Consider the following 22,358-nt stretch of genomic DNA (forward strand, 5'->3'; position numbering starts at 1 on the left):
TTGCATAATTATGCAAATTTTATGTTTATTTACATAGGTATGAAATCAATTTTTGCAGGAATTGTTTCCACATACTCTATAGAATATTTTAAACAAATTAGGTATTTCCGGTGGATGCACATACATTTTTAAATATTTTATATGTATTTTTGCATAAATTATGCAAATTAAGGCTTATTTGCATAGATACAGATTGTCTCTTTATATGAAAAAATTCCAATTGTACAGAGGAACATGTGTGCCAAATTGGACATTTGTACTATAAAATGCAGCAATCACCCCTTTTTTCGCCCTTAGCAAGCCTACTATCCATTCCTGCCAGTTATCTAAACGTACATGTTCCTACCTATCCTGTTACAGTATAACAATAAACAATGAAGAGAAAAGGAAAGAGCAAACGAAAGGTGGCAAGCGGGACACTGTAACAAGGGGCAATTTACAACATTAAGTGTGACAAAATTAATAAAGCAAACCTAATCTCCAAACTCCAATACAAAACAATTAAGGGAAATAGAGCAGCCGTGTTCATGGGTTACGTATACTTAATAAAATAATACGATAAATGACATCGGAGTAAAGCTGAACTGCCGAAAAAAAAGAAAAAGAAAGAAAGAGAAAACTCCTGCGGGAGTCGAACTTCTCGCCTTCCGGTATGGCGTTATGAACACCCAGCGCGCTAAGCGATTACGCCTTACGGCTGTCCTGAAGATCCTATGCGAAACTTAAATGTATGATAATGCTATCGTCACAGTGCTGACTGAGATGGCGCTATTCAACTTCCCACAAGTGGCCGCGTGGATTCAACCAATATACAGTTGCAAAGAACAATCGGGAATCGTCCCGTACAGATTGCATTCTCATTTTCAGTGTTTAACTACAAAATTGTCGACCTGATGAGGAGATTTGAAAATATAAAATACATGATGACTGCAGCTTATTGTCTGAGCTACAACATACTTAAGTTTCAGAGGAAATGGAGCAAAATCAGCTGAGATAAAGGTGCTTAAACGATGTCAAGTCAATGCATGGTTTCTAAAAAAATCACCTCCCATAGACATAACACGTAAACTTGTCCGATTTTGTGTCTTTACTTTTAATCACAATTTGAAGTATGATGACGTCATCAAATTTCAAAACCATGACATGGACTTGAAAGACAAATGTTCAAAGTAAAACATATCTGAATTTGGGGTGATATCAAGCTTAAACAATAGAGATACGAGTAAATGAATGTCAGAAACAGTACCTCAAAAAAATTAATTCCACTTTTTTGATTTCAGATGATGATATGATGACGTCATGAGTTTTGCTGGCAATATTAGTACTTGAAGCGTTATTTCCAATTCATATGCTTTTGTAATATGCAATAGAAATATAGGGTAACCAGACGATTTAAAGAGCTATGGCGAAATAAACAAAGACATGTTTTTTCACTATATTTGCAGAAAGACGCGCGTGCGGAATTTCAACTTTGACGCCTGTGCATTCCTTTGTTATAGGTCGAAATCGATCGGAAATCAATGGATACTGTTACTCAAAGTATCAGGAATCCAAATCAGTCAGAAAAATTGCATTTCCATGTTGCTGACGCGCTCTGCGCGCGAAATTGCGCGGACGGACGCGCACGCGAGAAAATGTTTGAAACGCTTAAAATTGTCTGAAACTTCGAGATTTCCCATTGGGAAGTTATTTTGAGCCTTTTAAAATTTTGACGCGCACTTACGCGCACGTAATGATGACCTGGGTAACTAGCGTTAAAAAGTAAGATAGAGCGTGACCTGAACTTTATGTCCACCGAAAATGATACAGAAACGACATCTAGTTATGAACTTATGATCGATCATGTGACAAGGTCCGAAAATCACAAAATGGCGCCTAGATGACGTCATAGATATATTACTGTCATGAAAACCTTATTGTGGCTAGATTTTGTTATGAGACATGTTGACTGAAAATGTCATGTCATTCCGTAATGTCATTGTTGAGATATTGACGACACAAAATGTGGCAGAAAGAAAGAAGAATAAAAAACGAGACATGAAACTCGTCACTTTAAAGACGAGTTAGGTGATACGCTTGGGGTCGTCAGATATCGGTTATGCGTGATCGACAAAGAAAAGAATGCAATATAGCACCTGGAAGTTATAATGAGATACTTAGTTGAACCTTTTTTGGGCCTACATTATTCAGATCACATTTGTTTTTCTGTCACACAAACTAGGTGGAAATTCTGTGCGTGTGCGACTAAGTTGATTTACGGACTTTTTGAGTACGTACAGTGCATAAACTTAGACCCCGTTAACGGTCCGGGGCTGGGCGGAGCCGCGGCCGAGTCGTGGCCAAGGCCAACCTCATTGCGAGGCCGAGCCCCGCAACGAGCCCCGCAATTTAGTCCGTTTACACTGCCGGACTCGGCCGCGCTTTTGATTCAAACCTTTCAATATTTTGTCGTAGTGGCGCTCTACTTGTAAACAAACGCAATTTGGTATTGTCTGGTTTTCAGATCCTTTCCAAATGAATGCCGTGGCGACGAAGTCGCCGTTCGGGCAAAGGCCTTTGCCGAAGGAGAAAATCCTTTGCAGGACAAAACCACCTTAAACTATACTAGTTTTCGACGTTGAAGTGGTTAATATCCTAAATAGCGAAATAGTATAGGCGAGGGTTTGGAAACCAGACTAGAATTGGCCGCGCATTTAGCCCAGTTTGCGTTTACACTGAGAAAAAGGCCGGGCGCGACCGGGGCTCGGCCGCGGCCGAGACCACCTCCAGAGCGTGGCCTAATGCGAGGCCAAATTTGGCCCCGCATTTGGCCTTTTGCGCGTTTACACCGAAATGAAGGTGGGCTCGGCGCGGCCGAGCCGCGGCCGAGCCTCACACTGTAAACGGGGTCCAAGGGATCCTCGGCACGTACAAATAAAACATGACAATTAAGTGTTTATAACCATCCTGGCTTTAACAGTGGCCTTTTAAAACATGCCCTTTGACCATTATTTACATAACCAATATGACTCCCTCTAATCTTGCTATCATAATGATCAGTTCAGAGAGCTCTTACAGCTGTATACAAGCCTGTGAGATTTACCAGCAAGTAAAACCAATGAAGCCTCCGATACAAAACAAGGGATATAGAGCAAGTGAGTCTGTTTACATGAGAACGTGATTTATCCTGGACGAAAGTGATACCTCAATTAAAGAGAAAAGGGCAAAAGAAAAACGGGCAAAACGTACGGCTCCAGCGAAAGAGACATCGCCTTTAACCATGTAACTATAGGTCTCCTCCAACTAAGAGTACACTTTGAACGTAGGCTTATACGTGAATGATAATTTATGGCGATCTCACGTGATCGACACACATTCAAAGGGGAGAGTTAGAAGTGGAAGGAGTGCTTAATCGTGTCATTAATTCCTAATCAATGACACCCCTACTATAGGCATATCATAAATTCTCATCTAAAATCAATGGCCTATAGGACTCATGCACCATTACTTGTATCGTGCATAAACTTTGTTTTTTAAGCTTTGAGTGAAACGTGTCATAACATAACTCTGTAATTCCATCAGCAGTGATTGACATGATAAAGAAGAGAGATATATCACCGTATTGAACGCTTAGAACCTAAGGGGGGGGGGGGTATTATAGCATGATACTCGGTTCTTTACTGCCCAGATCCCAACAACACCCATCACCCACGGCCACGCATAGAGAAACAACCATGGCGAAAATAAAACTTTGCTTTCTCATAGGCAGAATGACACAGAACCCCGTCAAACACACTTCACTTTTATTAGCAGGGATGGACATGAAAAAATTCATTACTAATACTAAACAGCGTATGCATTCCATTCATGTGGCGCGAGATACCTCTATAGCAACATAAAGCCTGTCTTCAACTCCGTTGGTCGAACATTGACAACTTGAAATTTCAAAGAGATGAGTGAGACGCCATATTCACCTGGCCTAGAGTTAATTTATTCAGTTCTCATTCCTACTTCAAGTTGGGTTATGTTAGTGTAATCATTCCCATCTGCAGTATAACATAACCAAAGTGAGGGAAAAGGGGAGAGAAAAACGAGAGGTGGCAGAATTAAAACTGCATGCACAACTGCAATCCATATCATTGCGTGTGACAAGTGAAGCAAAGGTATTAGTTGTTTTAGCAGTGTTTTATGAGCATAAACAGGCAAATAGACAGACAATGTCAAATATAAAAAACATCAATTTAATGTCAGAGAAGATGGTAAACAAGATGCATTGAAACTGTAACTAAATCGCTGCTCTTCGACCCTGTAAAGGAACGTCCAACTTTATATTCAACAACAAAAAAATGTTAGGGGAAAGAAACAAATTTAGATATAACATTCGTAAATTAAAAACAAGAAAAAGAAAATGTCCACGTCAGGATTTTAAAAATAGCCGCACGCCGCATTACATTCTAGATGGGAATACGGTCTTGATGCAAAGGTTCAATGATTGTCTCATTACTTTAAAAGCAATCTATGGTTCCCTTACCATCACCAGTACCACACCACAATAACGTCTCTAAAATCAATGGTAGCACATTTATCATTGCATCGTGCATTAACTCCCTTTTCCTAAACTACCAGTGGAAAGTGTCATATTATATTGTGTATTGCGATCAGTAGAGATTGACTTTAAAGAAGAAAGATAATGCAAAAATTGAACGCTTACCACATTGCTTATAGGGCTATTCCAGTTTGGTACTGATCTGTTCTATTCTCCCAGATGCCAACAACATATCACCTATGGCTAAACTAGAAAAACAGCCATGACGAAAATAAACGACAGAGAACCCCGTCATAATCACTACACTTGGAAAGGTGTTGCCCGAAATTCCTCATTATGAAACAATATCAAGTCACTTCCTTCCCTGCCTGTCTTTAACTCCGTTATTTGGTCAAACAATAACAACCTGGAATTCCAAAGAGATAAGCGAGACGCATGCACGTGGACTGGAGTTAATTAATTCAGTTCCCATTCCTGTTAGTTATGTAAACGTACACGTTCCTATATATCCTGCTACAGTATAACAAGAACAAATGAAGAGAAAAGGAAAGAGAAAACGAATGGTGGCAAGCGGGGTACTGTTTCAAGGGGCAATTTACAACATTACGTGTGACAAAATTAAAGAAGCAAACCCAACCTCCTAACTCCAATACAAAACAAGGGAAATAGAGTAGCTGTGTTCATGACATCAGAGTGAAGCTGAACTGCAGGAAAAAAGAAAAGAAAAAAGAAATAAAGGGGAAAAGTCCTGCGGGACTCGATTGACTTCCCTCCTTCCGGTCGGGCATTATAAACACGCAGCGTGCTAAGCGATTCTGCCACACAAAAGATCCGAAGATCTTCTGCGAAACTTAAATCTATCTATGTATGCTATACACAACACAAATTTACATTGATATTCATTTTTTTTTGGCGATATACGTCAAGTGACTGATAGCGCTATGCAACTTCCAACGAGTGGCCGCGTAGATTCGATCAATATACAGTTACAAAGATAAATCGGGAATCGTTTCGACCAGATTCCATTCTCATTTTCAGTGATCGACAACGAAAATAATGTTAAGTAGCGACTTGAAGTAATATTGAGAAATATTCGTGAAGTCCAATTCTTTATACAGTCCTACATAATTCAGATGAAATTGTTTCTGTCATGCAACCAATTGAAAATTTCGTGTGGTGTCGGCGTGTCGGCTTTGATTGGAAAGGATATGTGAATGAATATTTGCCAATAGGTCTTTATATTGTAAAAGAAAATCAAACATGGCCATGCGGTCTTTTAAGAGTAATCTTCACTTTAACATTTGTAATTTCAAGTCCAAGTTGCCAGTCAAAGCAATGTGGTCTCCAACACAAAACAAAGGGACATTGTGTGTGTGTGTGTGTGTGTGTGTGTGTGTGTGTGTGTGTACGTTTACATGAAAACGTGATTTCTACATGGACGAAGGTGAATACTCCATAAAAGAAAAAAACAAAGCAAAAGATATAAGTATTTTGCTTCGTGCTCTTATGGGGTTCGAACCCGTACGTGTGCAACCTCACGTCTCTTGTGACGTCGCCTTTATCCTCTCGGCCATGTACGTCTTGACGAGAAAATATGAGGAACGTAAGCTTATATGTGAAAGATGATTCAGGAATCGTTTGGTCCACATTCCTTTCTCATTTTCAGTTTTTATCTCCAAAATCATCAACCTGACGAGGATATTTGAAAAAATAAAATGCATGGTTACTGCAGCTTATTGTCTGAGCTACCACATACTTAAGTTTCAGAGGAAATGAAGCAAAATCAGCTGAAATAAAGGTGCTTAAACGTTGTCAAGTCAATGCATGGTTTAAAAAAAATCACCTCCCATAGACATAACACGTCAACTTGTCTGATTTTGAGTCTTTACATTTAATCACAATTTAAAGTATGATGGTAAGTCTTCTCGAACTAAGAGTGTGGAACGGAAGCTTCTACGTGAAAGATGAATCATGACGATCACCCGTGACCGACACATCTTCCAAGGGATCAATTATTAAAAGTGGAAGCCCTCGTGCACGGTGCCAAGATATTGTCTCAGCAATTCCAAAGCAATGATAGGCCCTACCCTTACATTTAGGTATACCATAATTTCCCTCTGAAATCATTGGTATTATTCATGTACAATTGCTTGTCTTGTCCATAAACTTTGCTTTGTACAAACTTTCAGTGAAAGGTGTCATAACATAATTCTGTAACTCCATTAGCAGTGATTGACTACATAAATAAAGATATATCAAATTGAACGCTTAGCGCGTATAACTAAGGGGGATTTTAGCCTGATGCTGTGTTATTCACTGCTCAGATACCAACAACACTCATCACCTACGGTTACGTATAGAGAAATAGCCATGACGAAAATAAGGTTCTCCTTTCCTTTGGCAGATAGACACACAACCCCTTTGAACACACTATAATTGACATGGAGGGACATGAAAAAGTTCATTACTACTACTAAACAGTGATGCCTTCTACTCATGTGGCACAAGATACCTCTATAGCAACATAAAACCTGTCTACAATTCCGTTATTGGGTCAAACAATAACAACCTGGAATTTCAAAGAGACGAGCGAGACGCCAAACACCTGGCCTAGAGTTAATTTATTCAGTTGCCATTCCTGCTCCAGTTGAGTTATGTAAATTATTTTCCGACCTGTCTTGTGCAGTGTAACAGGAACAAACGTAGAGAAAAGGAAAGAGAAAACGAAAGGTGGCAGAGGGGCACTGTATACCAAGGGCAATTTACAACATTGCGTATGACAAATGAAGCAAATCCAACCTCCAGCCTCCGACAAAAAAAAAAGGAACTTGAGTTACTGTGTGTCGTGGGGTAATGACATCGGAATGAAGCTGAACTACCAAAAGAAAAACAAAGAAAGAGATAGAGAAAAAAATAATAGCGTCCTGCGGGTCCCGAACATCTCGTCCTAAGGTAGTGCATAATGACCATGCAGCGCGCTAAGCGACTATAAAGTTACACGGCTGTCCCGAAGATTGGATGCGAAATTCATATCTTTATATCATTTACAACATGAAAAAGTTCATTACGACTACTAAACAGTGATGCCTTCCATTCATATGGCACAAGATACCTCTATAGCAACATAAAACCTGTCTACAACTCCGTTATTGGGTCAAACAATAACAACCTGGAATTTCAAAGAGATGAGCGAGACGCCATACACCTGGACTAGAGTTAATCAATTCAGCTCCCATTCCTGCCAGTTATCTAAACGTACATGTTCCTACCTATCCTGTTACGATATAGCAAGAACCAATGAAGAGAAAAGGAAAGAGCAAACGAAAGGTGGCAAGCGGGACACTGTAACAAGGGGCAATTTACAACATTAAGTGTGACAAAATTAATGAAGCAAACCCAATCTCCAAACTCCAATACAAAACAAGGGAAATAGAGCAGCCGTGTTCATGGGTTACGTATACTTAATAAAATAATACGATAAATGACATCGGAGTAAACCTAAACTGCCGAAAAAAAAGAAAAAGAAAAAAAGAGAAAACTACTGCGGGAGTCGAACTTCTCTCCTTCCGGTATGGCGTTATGAACACCCAGCGCGCTAAGCGATTACGCCATACGGCTGTCCTGAAGATCGATTGAGAAACTTAAATGTATAATTATGCTGTTTTGAGAACGTTGACTTGTGATGGCGCTATTCAACTTCCCACAAGTGGCCGCGTGGATTCGACCAATATCCAGTTGCAAAGAACAATCAGGAATCGTTCCGTACAGATTCCATTCTCATTTTCAGTTTTTAACTACAAAATTGTCGACCTAATGAGATTTGAAAATATAAAATACATGATGACTGCAGCTTATTGTCTGAGCTACCACATACTTAAGTTTCAGAGGAAATGCAGCAAAATCAGCTGAGATAAAGGTGCTTAAACGTTGTCAAGTCAATGCATGGTTTCTAAAAAAATCACCTCCCATAGACATAACACGTAAACTTGTCCGATTTTGTGTCTTTACTTTTAATCACAATTTAAAGTATGATGACGTCATCAAATTTCAAAATCATGACATGGACTTGAAAGACAAATGTTCAAAGTAAAACATATCTGAATTTGGGGTGATATCAAGCTTAAACAATAGAGATACGAGTAAATGAATGTCAGAAACAGTACCTCAAAAAAATTAATTCCACTTTTTTGATTTCAGATGATGATATGATGACGTCATGAGTTTTGCTGGCAATATTAGTACTTGAAACGTTATTTCCAATTCATATGCTTTTGTAATATGCAATAGAAATATAGGGTAACCAGACGATTTAAAGAGCTATGGCGAAATAAACAAAGACATGTTTTTTCACTATATTTGCAGAAAGACGCGCGTGCGGAATTTCAACTTTGACGCCTGTGCATTCCTTTGTTATAGGTCGAAATCGATCGGAAATCAATGGATACTGTTACTCAAAGTATCAGGAATCCAAATCAGTCAGAAAAATTGCATTTCCATGTTGCTGACGCGCTCTGCGCGCGAAATTGCGCGGACGGACGCGCACGCGAGAAAATGTTTGAAACGCTTAAAATTGTCTGAAACTTCGAGATTTCCCATTGGGAAGTCATTTTGAGCCTTTTAAAATTTTGACGCGCACTTACGCGCACGTAATGATGACCTGGGTAACTAGCTTTAAAAAGTAAGATAGAGCGTGACCTGAACTTTATGTCCACCGAAAATGATACAGAAATGACATCTAGTTATGAAGTTATGATCGATCATGTGACAAGGTCTGAAAATCACAAAATGGCGCCTAGATGACGTCATAGATATGTTACTGTCATGAAAACCTTATTGTGGCTAGATTTTGTCATGAGACATGTTGACTGAAAATGTCATGTCATTCCGTAATGTCATTGTTGAGATATTGACGACACAAAATGTGGCAGAAAGAAAGAAGAATAAAAACGAGACATGAAAACTCGTCACATTGAGGACGAGTTAGGTGATACGCTTGTGGTCATCAGATGACGGTCATCTGTGATCGACAAAGAAAAGAATGTGATATAGGCACCTTGAAGTTATATTGAGCGTGCATGCGAAACCGTTTCTGTAACCACTCGGCCACGGGTCAACCACGGAAATGGTAAGACAAAAAAAAAACAATGTATAGATATAACAGGGGGAAAGTCAATGCCCACTCAACTAACGTGGCCTGGTGAACATCTATTGCATTGCTAGACGGAGAAGCGGCCCTGTAACGACTGAGGTCACTATGCCATTTCTGGCAACTTGGGAAAAATACGTCCCGCAGACATAAAACCTATAATCGGCTGGTTTTGATACCTTGCCTTTAATCACAATTTTCAGTGTAATGACGTCATCAAATTACAAAACAATGACATCGTCTAGAAAGACAATTGTTCAAAGTACAACACCTCAGTCGTCGTCATTACATACTATGATCGGTTTGACAAAGTCAACCTGCAAAATGTTGCTGCAGTCGAAGCAATGTGGTCTCCAACACACAAAAAAGAGGGATATGGCGTGTGTGTGTGTCTGTGTGTGTGTATAGGTGCGTTTATATACGAACGTGATTTCTACATGGACGAATATGTAATACAAAATTGAAGAAAAAAAAAGTAAAAAAAAAAAAAAAAATGTTTCGTGATCTTGTGGGGTTCGAACCCGCAATCTCACGTCTCTGAGACGGCGCCTTTAACCACTCGGCCATACGGCTCGACGAGAAAATATGGGGAACGTAAACTTATGTATGTGAAAGATACATGGGGAATCGTTTAGTCCACATTCCATTTTCATTTTCAGTTTTAAACTGCAAAATTGTCAATCTGATGAGGAGATTTCAAAGTATAAAATGCATGATTACTGCAGCTTATTGTCTCAGCTACAACATATTAAAGTTTCAGAGGAAATGAAGCAAAATCAGCTGAGATAAAGGTGCTTAAACGTTGTTAAGTCAATTGATGCTTTTAAAAAAAATCACCTCCCATAGACAATACACGTAAACTTGTCCGATTTTGCGTCTTTACCTTTAATCACAATTTAAGGTATGATGACGTCATCAAATATCAAAAGCATGACATGGACTTAAAAGGCAAATGTTCAAAGTACAACATATCTGAATTTGGAATAATATTGAGCTTAAACAACAGAGATACGAGCAAATGAATGTCAGAAACAGTACCTTAAAAAAAATAATTCCACTTTTTTTATTTCAGATGACGATATGATGACGTCATATTGTAATTATGGAAATAATGATACTTGAAACGTTATGTCCAATTTATATGCTTTTGTAATATGCAATAAAAACATAGGGTAACCTGACGTTTTAAAGAGCTATGGCGAAATAAACAAAGAGATGTTTTTTCACTATATTTGCACATAGATGCGCACGCGAAATTTCAACTTTGACGCCAGTGCATTGCTTTGTTATTTGTCAAAATCGATCAGAAATCCATGGATATTGTTACTCAAAGTATCAGGAATCCAGATCAGTCAAAAAATGTGCATTTTCATGTTACTGACGCGCTGTGCGCGCGAAAATGCGCGGACGGACGCGCACGCGCAAAATTGTTTGAAACGCTTAAAATTGTCTGAAACTTCGAGATTTCCCATTGGAAAGTTGTTTTGAGCCTTTTAAATGTTTGACGCGCGCTTACGCGTCCTAGATGACGTCCTAGGTAATTAGCATCAGAGAAAGAAAGATAGAGCGTGACCTGAACTTTATGTCCACAAAAACTGATACAGAAAGGACCTTTCGTTATGAAGTTATGATCGATCATGTAACATGGTCCGAAAATCACAAAATGGCGCCTAGATGACGTCATAGATACGTTACTGTCATGAAAACCTTATTGTGGCTAGATATTGTCATGAGACATCTTGACTGAAAATGTCATGTTACTCCGTAATGTTATTCTTGAGATATTGACGACACAAAATAGGCCAGAAAGAAAGAAGAATAAGAAACGAGACATGAAACTCGTCACTTTAAAGACGAGTTAGGTGATACGCTTGGGGTCATCAGATATCGGTCACCAGTGATCGACAACGAAACCATAAGATATAGCGACTTTAAGTTATATTTCTGCAATAATATTTTAGCAAAATCGATTTTTTGGACCTTTATTATTCAGATCAAATTGTTTATAACAATGCAAACCACATGGAAAGTCATGTACGTGTGTCTGCGTGTGCAAGTAGGCCCAAGTAGATAAACAGGTTTTCTTAATACAGTGTATCTGTACGATGACGAACAAATATAAACACGAACATATTGAAACACGTCAATACAGTGTTTCAAAGATCGTCTTGACTTTAATATTGGTCTTTTAAAGATATGAACTTTAGCCCTTATTTCCATAACCAAAACTACTATATCGAATCTTGTCATTAATATGATCAGTTTGGAGAGCGCTTACAGCTACAAGCCTGTAAAATTTTCCAGCAGTTAAGCAATGAATCGTCCAATACAAAACAAAGGAAAATACAACGAGTGTGTGTCTTTACATGACGATGGGATTTATACCCGGAAGAAATATGGTGCTATATTGTAACTACTTACTGACTTATTTTAAGGGCTCTGCTGCTTGAGTATCCGTGTTCAGCTAAATGAATTGTAATTTGGCGATAACCAAAAATTCCCACGAGCAATAGAAACAAAACATACAAAACAAGGGAAATTGCGTGTTTGTGTTTGCGGGGATGCGCATACTTGAGGAAATAGTAAAATAAATGACATAGGAGTGAAGCTGAACTGCCTAAGAAAAAAGGGAAAAATAAAGAAAGCCCTTACAGCTACAAGCCTGTGAAACCTTCCAGCAGTAAAAGCAATGAAACGTCCAAATACAAAACAGAGGCAAATAGAGTGTGTGTTTGTTTACATGACAATATGATTTGTACCTAGACGAAAGCGGCATTACCTCAACTAAAATAAAGAAAGAGACATAGCTTCTAACCACGTAACTAAATGGTAAGTCTTTTCGAACCAAAGAGTGTGGAACGTAAGATGAATCACGACGATCACACATGACCGACACATCTTCAAAGGGAACAGTTAGAAGTGGAAGGAGTGTCAAACATATTGTCTCAGCAAAGCAATAAGGCATTCCATAATTTCGCTCTGAAATCAATGGTATTAATCATGTAGGCCTACCATTGCTTGCATAGTCCATAAACTTTGCTTTACAAACTTTCAGTAAAACGTGTCATAACATAACTATGTAACTCCATTACCAATGACTACTACATAAACAAAGATATATCAAAATGAACGCTTAGCACATGTAACTCAGGGGGATTATAACCTGATACTCTGCTCTTCACTGCCCAGATGGCAACAGCACTCGTCACCTACGGCTACGTATAGAGAAACAGCCATGACTAAAATAACACCTTTGCCTTTTATTTGGCAGATCGACACACCACCTCTTTTAACATACTGTAATTGGCTCGGAGGGAAATGAAAGAGCTCTTCAATAATATTGTACTAAACAGCATGCATTCCACTCATGTGGCGCAAGATACACTTGTACCTCTAAAACAACATAAAGCCTGTCTACAACTCCGTTATTGGGTCAAACAATACAGTCTGAAATGCCAAAGAGACGAGCGAGTCCGCATACACCTGGCTTAGAGTAAATTAATTCAGTTCTTATTCCCACTCAGATTGGTGTTATGCAAAATGCACTAATCCCCACCTTCAGTATGACAAAAACAAACGTAGCGAAAAGGAAAAGAAGACGAGAGCTGGCAAAAATTAAATTGCACCACTGCAATTTATAACCTTTTGGGTGACAAGTGAAGCAAATGTATTAGATGTTATAGCAGTGTTTTTTAAGCATAAACAGACGAAATAATAGAGGACACACAATGTCAAATTAAAAAACCATAAACTTAATGTCATAGAAGATACTTAACAAGATGCATTAAAACCGTAGCTTAAATCGCTGCTCTACTTCTCGGCCACGGAATATCCACACACACACACATACACACACACACAGAAAAAAAACCTTAGGGGAAAGAAACAACTTTAAGTATAACATTCTTGAATCAAAAAAGATAAGACAAACTAAAATTGTAATGTCCACGTCAGGATAACAAAAGTGCCCGCATGAGCATGCATTATACTTCAGATGGAAATACGATTTTGATACAAACGATTGTCTCACTAATTTCAAAGTAATGACTCCTTTACCACCTGCAGTACCACACCACTATGACGTCTCTGAAATCAATCTATGGTAGCACTCATGCACATGTGATTGCATCGTGCATTAACTTCCCTTTTCCTAAACTATCAGTGGCATGAAATAACTCATATAATATAAAGCAATATGAAGCCCATTCCTTCCCTTCCTGTCTTTTACTCTGTTGTTGGGTCAAACAATAACAACCTGGAATTTCTAAGAGATGAGCAAGACGCTATACACCTGGACTAAGTTAATTAATTCAGTTCCAATCCCTGCTAGTTACGTACACGTTCCCCTGTTACATTATAACAACGACAAATGAAGAGAAAAGAAACAAGAAAACAAAAGGTGGCAAGCGGCGCACTGTTTCAAGGGGCAATTCATAACATTACGTGTGAGAAAATTAATGAAGCAAGCCCAACCTCCAAATCCCATGCAAAACCAGGGACGTATAAATATAGAGTAGCTGTTTTCAGGGGGTTGCATATACTGAGTACTTGATGAAATTGTACGATAAAAGAAAATGACACCAGGGTAAAGTTGAACTGCCAAAGAAAAAAAGGAAAAGAAAGAAAGCTCCTATGGAACTTTCAAGCAGTGAAATCAATAAAGCGTCCAGTACAAAACAAAGGCAAATAGAGAGAGTGTGTGGTTGTTTAGATGACAGTGTGATTTGTACCTGGACGAAAGCGGCATTACCTCCTTCCAAATGAATAAAGAGACATCGCTACTAACCACGTAATTAAATGGTAAGTCATCTCGAACCTAGAGTGTGGAACGTAAGCTTCTACGTAAAAGATGAATAATGACGATCACCCGTGACCGACGCATTTCAAAGGGAACAATTAGAAGTGGCAGGAGTGCCAAGCATATTGTCTCAGCAAAGCAATGACACAGTGACATTTAGGCATTCCATAATTTCGCTCTGAAATCAATGATATCAATAATGTAGGCCTACCATTGCTTGTATAGTCCATAAACTTTGCTTTACAAACTTTCAGTGAAAAGTGTCATAACATAATGTAACACCATTTGCAGTGACTACTATATAAACATAGATATATCAAAATGAACGCTTAGCACAGATATAACTCAGGGGGATTATAACCTGATACTCTGCTCTTCACTGCTCAGATGACAACACTTATCACCTACGGCTACGTATAGAGAAACAGCCATGACTAAAATAACAGTTTTGCATTTTATTTGGCAGATCGACACAAAACCCCTTTAAACATACTGTAATTGGCACGGAGGGACACGAAAGAACTCTTCACTAACACTAAACAGCATATGCATTCCACTCATGTGGCGCAAGATACCTCTAAAGCAACATAAAGCCTGTCTACAGCTCCGTTATTGGGTCAAACAATACAGTCTGAAATATCACAGAGATGAGCGAGACGGTATACACCTGGCTTACAGTAAATTAATTCAGTTCTTTTTCCCACTCAAGTTGAAGTATTTATATTAATGCATAAATCCCCACCTTCAGTATAACAAAAAAAAAAAAAACGTAGCGAAAAGGGGAGAGAAGACGAGAGCTGGCAAAAATAAACTGCACAACTGCAATTTATAACCTTTTGGGTGACAAGTGAAGCAAATGCATTAGATGTTATAGCAGTGTTGTTGTTTTTTAGCATAAACAGACAAATAGAGGACAGACAATGTTAAATTTAAAAACCATCAACTTAATGTCAGAGAAGATACTTGATACTTGATGCAAATGATTGTCTCATTAATTTAAAAGCAATTATTCCTTTACCACCACCAGTACCACACCACAATGACGTCTCTGATATCAATGGCAACACTCACCCACATCGTGCATTAACTTCCCTTTCCCGAAACTAAGAACTACCAGTGGAACGTGCCATTATATTGTGCAATTCGATCAGTAGTGATTGACTTTAAAGAAGAAAGAGAAAGCAACAAATTGAACGCTTACCATGTTGCTGAGGGTTATTCCAGTTTGATACTGATCTGTTTTATTCTCCCAGATGCCAACAACACATATCACCTATGGCTAAAGTTGTGAAACAGCCATGACGAAAATAAACGACAGAGAACCCCGTCATAGTCACTATACACTTGGCAGGGTGTGTCCCGATATATCAAGCCAATTCCTTCCCTGCCTGTCTTCAAGCCCGTTATCGGGTCAAACAATAATAACAATCTGGAATTTCAAAGAGATGAGGGAGACGCCATACACCTGGACAAGAGTTCATTTATTCAGTTCCCATTCCTTTTAGTTATGTAAGTCTGCGTTCACATAGAAATATACCTGTATACTATTCCGGCATTCGGTGCTCGTTTTCGAGGGCACGCGAATAGCTTGAATCGAACGATAGGATTTCCTCACACCGGTTCACATAAGAGGGCACTATTCGAAAGTACCGAATACCTGCGAATAGTATAGCAAAGCGGGAATTGAGCTTGTTCGATTTTCTTGCAGCGTATACCGTCTCTCGCTTATGAAATAATGACAATTTTGGTCTTGCCCTTTAGCAAAAATAAGCATGTAGATTGACATTCTGATGCAGTTTAGAAAGTGTTAATAAGATTTGCTGGGATGTAGGAGGAAGAAATCCTCACTGCATAGGATGGTGAGTTGACGGTCCGGGTGATGGTGTACTCGGTGCCCGAATGCTTTTTAGTAGGTTCGTCATATTTACACATAATTTTATTACATGTCCTTATACATTTGTGAAATTACGTCTAAAATTGAATGTAGTGTTATACATATTTTACTCCGAAATCAAATGGAATATGAAACCTGAATATGGAATGTGGAATCCAAATAGCATAGAATAGTATAGCATAGTCACTCTCGGAATCGTGCTTGTTCGATTTTGGAGCAGCGTATACCATCTTTCCTTTATGAAATGTTGACAATTTTGGTCTGAATTTGCCCTTTAGCAAACATAAGCATGTATATTGACATTCTGACGTAGTTTAAAAATGGTTATTGCTGGGATGATTGTGTAGGAGTAAGAAGTAGGGAGTTGATGGTGCGGGTGATTGTGTACTGGGTCGACCTGACTGCGCATGGAATTGGTGATAGCGAATAGCGAATAGGCAATAGTGATTGATGCAGTATACTTCTATGTGAACACAGCCTAAGATTGCGTTCACATAGAAGTATACTATTTGGGTATTCGGGCTCGTTTTTCGAGGGCACGCGAATAGCTTGAATCGAACAATAGGATTTCCTCACACCGGTTCACATAAGAGGGCACTATTCGAAAGTACGAATAGCTGCGAAAAGTATAGCAAAGTGGGAATCGAGCTTGTTCGATTTTCTTGCAGCGTATACCGTCTCTCGTTTATGAAATAATGACAATTTTGGTTTGGATTTGCCCGTTAGCAAAAATAAGCATGTAGACTGACATTTTGATGCAGTTTAGAAATTGTTAATAAGATTTGCTGCGATGTAGGAGGAAGAAATCCCCGCCACATGTGATATGATGAGTTGACGGTGCGGGTGATGGTGTATTCGGTGCTCGAATAGCGAGTACCGAATACCGAATACATGTGAACGCAGCCTTAAGGCTGCGTTCACATAGAAGTATTCGGTATTCGTATTCGGTATTCGGTATTCGGTATTCGCTATTCGGTATTCGCTATTCGAGCACCGAATACACCAACACCCGCACCGTCAACTCACCATCCCACGCAGTGAGGATTTCTTCCTCCTACATCCCAGCAAATCTTATTAACAATTTCTAAACTGCATCAGAATGTCAGTCTGCATGCTTATTTTTGCTAAAGGGCAAATCCAGACCAAAATTATCATTATTTCATAAACGAGAGACGGTATACGCTGCAAGAAAATCGAACAAGCTCGATTCCCACTTTGCTACACTTTTCGCAGCTATTCGGTACTTTCGAATAGTGCCCTCCTATGTGAACCGGTGTGAGGAAATCCTGTCGTTCGATTCAAGCTATTCGCGTGCCCTCGAAAAACGAGCCCGAATACCTGAATAGTATACTTCTATGTGAACGCAGCCTAACGTACACGTTAATACCTATCCTGTTACAGGATACAAGAACAAATGAAGAGAAAAGTAAAGAGAAAAAAAAAACACTCATCACCTACTGCTACGTATAGAGAAACAGCCATGAGGAAAATAAAAGTTTTGCCTTTTCTTTGGCAGAACGACACACATCCCCTTCAAAGACACTATAGGTGGCAGGGAGGGGCATGAAAAAAAATAATTACTAATACTAAACAGCATATATTATGCATTCCACTCATGTGGCGCGAGATACCTCTATAGCAACATAAAGCCTGTCTACAACTCCGTTGGTCGAACAATAACCTGGAATGCCAAAGAGATGAGCGAGGCGTCATACACCTTGCCTTGAGTAAATTCATTCAGTTGCCATTCCTGGTCGAGTTGAGTTATGTCAATTATTTTCCGACCTGTCCTGTGACAGCGTAACAGGAACAAATGTAGAGCAAAGGAAAGAGAAAACGAATGGTGGCAAGCGGGGCAATGTCTCTACGGGCAATTTACAACATCATGTGTGACAAAAGCTATGAAGCAAACCCAACCTCCAAACTGCAATACAAAAAACAAGGGAAATAGAGTTAGCTCTGCGTTCAGGGGGCTGCGTTCACTTGATGAAATGAGACGATAAATGACATCGGAGTGAAGCTGAAATGCAGAAAAAAAATAAAGGAAAAAGTCCTGCGGGACTCGATTAACTTCTCGCCTTCCAGTAGGGCATTATGAACACGCAGCGCGATCAGCGATTATCCCACACTGCTCTCCCGAAGATCATGTGCGAAATTTAAATATGTATATTATACACAACACAAATCTACTTTGATATTCAATTTTTGGCGACTGATGGCGCTATTCCACTTCCCACAATTAGTGGCCGCGTGGATTCGATCAATATACAGTTGCAAACATAAATCGGGAATTGTTTCGTCAAGATTCCATTCTCATTTTCAGTGATTAACAACGATAATAATGTTAAGTAGCGATTTGAAGTAATATTGAGACACATTCGTGAAGTCCTATTCTTTATACAGTCCCACATAATTCAGATGAAATTGTTTCTGTCATGCAACCATGTGAACATTTCATGCGTGTGTCGGCGTGGGCAAGTAAGTCGATCAGACAGGATATGTAAATGAATATTTACCAATAGGTCTTTATACTGTTAAAAAAACAGAAATCAAACATGGCGATAAGGTCTTTTAAGGGTCAACTTCACATTTACATTTGTATTTTCAAGTCGAAATTTCCAGTCGAAGCGCTTTGGTCTCCAACACAAAACAAAGGGATATCATATTGTGTGTGTGTGCGTATAGGTGCGGTTACATGCGAACGTGATTTCTGCATAGGTGAAGGTGTAGTACTCCATTGAAGAAAAAAAGTTTAAAAAAAATAAGTATTTTGTTTCGTGCTCTTGTGGGGTTCGAACCCGCAACCTCACGTCTCTGAGACGTCGCCTTTAACCACTCGGCCATACGTCTCGACGAGAAAATATGAGGAACGTAAACTTATGTATGTGAAAGATGATTCAGTAATCGTCTGGTCCACATTCCATTCTCATTTTCAGTTTTAAACTGCAAAATTGTCAACCTGATGAGATTTGCAAAAATAAAATGCATGATTTCTGCAGCTTATTGTCTCAGCTACAACATACTATAGATTCAGAGGAAATAAAGCAAAATCAGCTGAGATAAAGGTGCTTAAACGTTGTCAAGGCAATGCATGGTTTAAAAAAAAAATCACCTCCCATTGACATAACACGTAAACTTGTCCGATTTTGCGTCTTTACCTTTAATCACAATTTGAAGTGTGATGGTAAGTCTTCTCGAACTAAGAGTGTGGAACGGAAGCTTCTACGTGAAAGATGAATCATGACGATCACCCGTGACCGACAAATCTTCAAAGGGATCAGCTATTAGAAGTGGAAGCCCTCGTGCCAAGCATATTGTCTCACCAATTCCAAAGCAGTGATACTCTTACATTTAGGTATAACATAATTTCCCTCTGAAATCAATGGTATTATTCATGTACAATTGCTTGCCTTGTCCATAAACTTTGCTTTACAAACTTTCAGTGAAAGGTGTCATAACATAATTCTGTAACTCCATTAGCAGTGATTGACTACATAAATAAAGATATATCACATCGAACGCTTAGCGCGTATAACTAAGGGGGATTTTAGCCTGATGCCCTGTTCTTCACTGCTCAGATACCAACAACACTCACCACCTACGGCTACGTATAGAGAAACAGCCATGGCGAAAATAAGGTTTTCCTTTTCTTTGGCAGATAGACGCACAACCCCTTTAAACACACTATAATTGACATGGAGGGACATGAAAAAGTTCACTACTACTACTGAGCAGTGATGCCTTCTACTCATGTGGCACAAGATACCTCTATAGCAACATAAAACCTGTCTACAATTCCGTTATTGGGTCAAACAATAACAACCTGGAATTTCAAAGAGATGAGCGAGACGCCGTTATACACCTGGCCTAGAGTTAATTCATTCAGTTGCCATTCCTGCTCCAGTTGAGTTATGTAAATTATTTTCCGACCTGTCTTGTGCAGTGTAACAGGAACAAACGTAGAGAAAAGGAAAGAGAAACGAAAGGTGGCAAGCGGGGCACTGTATACCAAGGGCAATTTACAACATTACGTATGATAAATGAAGCAAATACAACCTCCAGCCTCCGACAAAAAAAAAATGGAACTTGAGTGACTGTGTCTCGTGGGGTAGTATACTTGATAAGATAATACGATAAATGACATCGGAATAAAGCAGAACTGCCAAAAGAAAAACAAAGAAAGAGAGAGAGAAAAAAAAATAATAGCGTCCTGCGGGTCTCGAACATCTCGTCCTAAGGTAGTGCATAATGACAATGCAGCGGGCTAAGCGACTATAAAGCCACACGGCTGTCCCGAAGATTGGATGTGAAATTCATAACTTAATATCATTTACAACATGAAAAAGTTCATTACTACTACTACTAAACAGTGATGCCTCCCACTCATGTGGCACAAGATACCTCTATAGAAACATAAAACCTGTCTACAACTCCGTTATTGGGTCAAACAATAACAACTTGGAATTTCAAAGAGATGAGCGAGGCGCCATACACCTGGACTAGAGTTAATCAATTCAGCTCCCATTCCTGCCAGTTATCTAAACGTACATGTTCCTACCTATCCTGTTACAATATAACAAGAACCAATGAAGACTTGAGAAAAGGAAAGAGCAAACGAAAGGTGGCAAGCGGGACACTGTAACAAGGGGCAATTTACAACATTAAGTGTGACAAAATTAATGAAGCAAACCCAATCTCCAAACTCCGATACAAAACAATTAAGGGAAATAGAGCAGCCGTGTTCACGGCTTACGTATACTTGATAAAATAATACGATAAATGACATCGAGTATAGCTGAACAGCCGAAAAAAAAAAGAAAGAAAAAAAGGTAAAAGTCCTGCGGGAGTCGAACTTCTCGCCTTCCTGTATGGCGTTATGAACACCCAGCGCGCTAAGCGATTACGCCAGACGGCTGTCCCGAAGATCGTTTGCGAAACTTCAATTTTTAATTATACAATCGTGACTGTTGACGGAGATGGCGCTATTTAACTTCCCACAAGTGGCCGCGTGGATTCGACCAATATACAGTTGCAAACAACAATCGCCAATCGTTCCGTACAGATTGCATTCTCATTTTCAGTTTTTAACTACATAATTGTCGACCTCATGAGGAGATTTTAAAATATAAAATGCATGATGACTGCAGTTTATTGTCTGAGCTACAACATACTTAAGTTTCAGAGGAAATGGAGTAAAATCAGCTGAGATAAAGGTGCTTAAACGTTGTCAAGTCAATGCATGGTCTAAAAAAAAATCACCTCCCAAAGACAATACACGTAAACTTGTCCGATTTTGCGTCTTTACCTTTAATCACAATTTAAGGTATGATGATGTCATTAAATTTCAAAACCATGACATGGACTTGAAAGGCAAATGTTCAAAGTAAAACATATCTGAATTTGGGATAATATTGAGCTTAAACAAGAGAGATACGAGCAAATGAATGTCAGAAACAGTACCTCAAAAAAATTAATTCCACTTTTTTGATTTCAGATAATGATATGATGACGTCATAATGTATTTCGGGAAATGTTGATGCTTGAAATGTTATTTCCAATTCATATGCTTTTGTAATATGCAATAAAAACATAGGGTCACCCCGCGTTTTAAAGAGCTATGGCGAAATAAACAAAGACATATTTTTCGCTATATTTCCACATAGACGCGCACACGAAATTTCAACTTTGATCCCAGCGCATTCCTTTGTTATAAATCGAAATTGATCGGAAATCATTGGATATTGTTACTTAATGTATCAGGAATCCAAATCTGTCAAAACAATTGCATTCTCGTGTTGCTTACGCGCACTGCGCGCGAAAATGCGCGGACGGACGCCTACGCGCGAAACGCTTAAAATTGTCTGAAACTTCGAGATTTCCCATTGGAAAGTTGTTTCGAGCCTTTTAAAAGTTTGACGCGCGCGTACGCGCGCGTAATGATGTCCTAGGTAATTAGCATTAAAATGTAAGATAGAGCGTGACCTGAACTTAATGT

Source organism: Diadema antillarum, unplaced genomic scaffold (genome assembly GCF_040938485.1).
Source record: "Diadema antillarum isolate AM-2024a unplaced genomic scaffold, OU_Dant_1.0 seq00001288_RagTag, whole genome shotgun sequence".
NCBI lineage: Eukaryota > Metazoa > Echinodermata > Echinoidea > Diadematoida > Diadematidae > Diadema > Diadema antillarum.